Source organism: Lactuca saligna, chromosome 7, assembly GCF_052625555.1.
Source record: "Lactuca saligna cultivar CGN05327 chromosome 7, ASM5262555v1, whole genome shotgun sequence".
Classification (NCBI taxonomy): Eukaryota; Viridiplantae; Streptophyta; class Magnoliopsida; order Asterales; family Asteraceae; genus Lactuca; species Lactuca saligna.
In genome coordinates this window covers 55,255,649-55,260,143 of record NC_136423.1, presented here as the reverse complement: position 1 = coordinate 55,260,143, position 4,495 = coordinate 55,255,649, and positions in this window count along the sequence as shown.

Sequence of the window (4,495 nt, the reverse complement as noted above, 5' to 3'; positions counted from 1 at the left end):
TAAAGCTTCTTGCTTGACATTTATATTGAATAGATCTATGTGTTGTGAGGTATTGACACCATTCTTGTCCCAAAAGTCCTCATCTTGATGCATGTTTCGAGTTGATCGAGATTATCTTTCCTTCCAGACCTTAGGAGAGGTGTTGAGTGAGAAAAATGAGGTCCCAAGGGTTGTGGTTGTTCCATGTGTAAGATGAGTAGGTCTTAATGGATTGAGACCTTGGATTAAGAGCTTTATGGATGTCCCAAGTAATAATGTTTGAGACTTTATGAATCTTAGGCATATTTGGCCTAAGGATATGATGTTTGGGCTTAAGAGCTTAAGCTATTAAGAAGTTATGTGGACTTGTTGAGCAGCGAGGTTACGCCCCGCGTAACTAAGGAGTATGCCCCGCATAGCGGGTCAGTGCCCCGATCCCCAATTATGAATCAACGTTGTACACCTGGTGGTTGTCGAGGCCAACACAAATAATAACCCTAAATATTACACACTAAAATAGTGTATAGTGGTAAAGGGATCGAATCCACGGAGACTGGTTCAATTTGATAACTCTATGAAAAATCTCTTTGTAAAATACTTGGAATATGACAATAAATTAAAAATGGGGGTTTTGATGTTTTGAAATACTTGAAACAAACTAGAATTAACTATGATTTAAATAGACAATTGCAACAAAAATAAGAATTTGATGTAAAATTAATAAGGGAAAGATGGTTGACTTAAGGTTTCCTCACTTTGACTTTTGGTGAACATATCATTAGAATTCAATGGTGCAATACTTGTTTTAAATCCTCAATTTGGCTATAGTAATCCAAGGAGCTTGAGATTACCTAGACTTTTCTTAATTGTTGAAATGGCTAGAGAAGCTCATAACAATTTCCTTAGTCAAAGTCACTAATTCCAAATAGCATGTAATTAGTGAAAGTCAACTAGCATTAAGAACCAAAAAAGTCACCAAATCCAAGAGGGGTCAAATGCTTTCACCACCATGTTGGAGGAAATGTTTTTATGATTGTGTGAAGCAAAAACAACACAAAAATCATTTGTTGCTTGCTAATTTGAGGATCCTTTACTTAATCAAGAAATTAGCCAACTAATCACCACAAACACATTTAAACTCATGAACTAAAACATACAAGTAATGATAAGATGTTAAAACACAAAACATTCCCATAAAGATTCAAGAACATGTTCATGGATTCTTCAACATTCAACAAAAGTTCAAAGGATTAACCAAAAGTCAACCAAGATTTGCTTAGCCAAGCATGGCTAAACAAAGTTAGAGAATTTTGTACCAAACATTAGGCAAGAATCAAGAGGTAAAAATATGATGTTCTTCAAGGGTTCTTGGCCTTCAAAAGTCTTCAAAACTCCAGAGAGAATCTCCAAAAATCGGATGTCTAAAAGTATGCAAAAGATGGGCACCAACCTTCCTCAAATAGCTTCAAAGAAGAATTTCCGAAACTGCCCCTGCAGGAGGTTGCGCGACCCGCGTGCTCTTGCGCGGGTGGGTTGCGCGGGTGGTCCCTGGATGTAGCATCTTTGAGGTTTTGGGCCTCCATAGCTTAGCCCACTTGGCCCAGATCGAATCCAATCACCTCCTAGCCCATTTTCTTCAAGTTTTTCTTCATTTTAAGCCCAATTTGACCTCTCTAAATCCTCCAAAGCTCGTGAATTCGCCCGATTAATAATTTACGTACGCTTGAATATTCCCCTGCATCTTGCAAATTTAAAGTTTATTTCTCTCCAAGTCTTCAAATAATCATCAAGATCACTCCATGCATCATCGCCACTACCCATCAAGCCCAACGTCATTTTTGTCTACCAAATCTCATCGCCTCCTATACGTCCCGAACACTCCCGCTCCGCTAGACCCGAAAACCTACAATTATGCTCACAAGATTCGAGAGTACCCGAAATAGTCATAAAATAACAAAAAGGAAAATATGCATGGAAATTATCTAAATTATGAATGAAATATGCTAAAATAAACTATAAAAAGAAGTAATTAAAATGAAGCTATCAACACCGAACGTACCAAGGAGGGTACGCCCAACGTACTCCCTCTGTTGGGTTTTCATTTTGGGCCTAAGGAGTTTGGGCTATTATTGGGCTATTGGATTTTGGCATGTATTTGGACATTGTGGATGGAGTATTGTGGACTCACTAATTATTATGGACCTTGGATCTAGGCCCATTTGGTGAGGTGGACCCAATTTATTAAATTGGGCCAATATTGGGCTTTGCTTCGGACTTTTGGTCTTTGGGCCATTAGTGGGCTTGAGAGGTTATCCAATGTTGGGCCTTTCATATTTTGATTGTGGGCCTTAGTTGTGGGCCGGATTGAGTTAAGGGTAAATTGGTCAATTTACCCTTGGAAGGGTATTGTGTTTGACCTAATGATTATTTTTGCTATGTTGGCTACTTCGGGATTTTCGATGAGTCGGTGATTAGGGAATCTGCTTCTTCAGTTCAGAGTTTCGGTAGTGGCAAGGTGAGTTATCTTCACTATATCAACAGGGTCTAAGGCACCAAGGCCGGACCTTTATCGGATTGTGATTCGGGTATCGTTGTTATGTTATTGCTTTGCTATGTTTGCATCCTGGTAGTTAGGGTGATATTATGTTAGAGGCCGGTTAGGTCGGTATCCTGGTTAGGAAAAGGTTATGTTATGTGATCTGTTAGATCGGCTTGATTGAATGTGAATTGTTATATGATTGAATGTTTATGTGCGCATGGTTGTATGATTGGGGTTGGGTTGAGGCGGGTCCTGCTTTGTGCTGTAGGCCAACATACCCAGGGAGGACCAGTTGTCCCGAAGGCCCAGCGAGCGGTCCGGATAGGCTGAAGGCCCCAAGAGGGCAGACCAGACGTGCCGAGGCTCGGAGAGTGGACCAGGCCGACTGAAGGCCCGGTGCGGGCGGCCCAGTCATACTGTAGACTCGGAGAGTGGACCAGGTGGATTGAAGGCCCGGTGCGGGCGGACCAATCACACTGCAGACTCGATGTATTTGGCTAGACTCGGAGGGTGGACCAGGTGGACTGTTGGCCAGTGCGGTGGACCAGTCACACAGTAGACCCGAAGTGCATGGCTGTTCTGTGTTCTGATATGATATGGCATGTTTTGCGTGTATGGTATATGTGGTTGGTATTTTGGGGGTATCTCACTAAGCTTTCGGGCTTACAGTTGTGGTTTTATGTTTTTTAGGTTCTTCAGGAAACCGTGGCAAGGTAAACGCGTGATCGTAACGCTCCTCATGATTATGTTTGATGATGTGGTTCTGGGAAAACTCTGATAATAATTGTATTGAAAACCTTTTTGTAATAACATTATGAAAATGGGTTGTTTTTGAAAAGTAAAAATTTTGTTGAAATTTTGCGGTCGTTACAAGTTGGTATCAGAGCCTTGGTTTGAGTGAATTGGAGGAACATTCGTGTGAATCCAGTCTCAAATCAGGGAGAGTTTTTAAAAGAGAATATAAAATGGTTTTCAAAATGAGTAAAAGGAGTACGCGGAGGTACGATCAGCCGGAGCCAGTAAGTAACCCCAAAATACCATACATGATATTTGTTTTCGATCTTTGGTAGAACAGCATGCTAGTACTAGGCTAGGGATCTTTAGGATTTCATGATAATGTTGCCTGTTTTATGATGCCTGCTAGCCTAGGGATTTTTTTTTCTGTGGGAGATTTCCAGTGTTCCTCTAGGAGTGAGGGTTGAGTTCTTGTTATGTTTGTTTTTCGCTAGGGTGTTGTGGTGATAATTGATATAAATATGGGTAGGTGTGGAAGGTAGTATGGGCCCGTACTACTGAAAGCACAAGACCCATACGCGTATCAAATAAGCCACAACCTCTAGGGTTGGTTTGGGTGTTGGTTCCCGAGATAATGGCAAGTATCTGAGATCTTGTGGTGTTTTTCAGTATGGTGGTTACGTGACATGCTGGGAGCGGATCTGGGTCGGGATCGGGTGCAGGAGAGGGAGGTCAGGGCGGGTCAATACTGCCCGAGGTTATTGGACAGATGAGCACAGGCGAGTTTGACGCTAGGATCCGTGAGATCCTGCACGATGAGGTTGCTACATTGTTCCGGGATGAGTTGCCGGAACTGTTCGGGTCGATCAAGACCGCTATAATTGAGTATTTCAATGAGCGTTATGCAGCTCTCACAGAGACGGCTTCCGCGGCGGCTACATCGGCTGTATCAGCAGCAGGGGGAGGAGCCGGTCGAGGTTTTCAGTATCGAGACTTCGATAATACGAAGCCTCCTACCTTCGATGGGGTGTAGGACCCAATTGTTTCTATGAGATGGTTGTCGGACGTGGAGGGGTGTTTCTTCACGTATTCATGCCCTACCGATCAGAGGGTGAGGTGTGCTCTGAACCTGTTGAGGCTCGGGGCGAAGGATTGGTGGAGATTGATCACGGGGTCATATTCGGATGCACAGAGAGCTACGGTTTCATGGGATCAGTTCCGGGAGATGTTCAGCACTCGTTA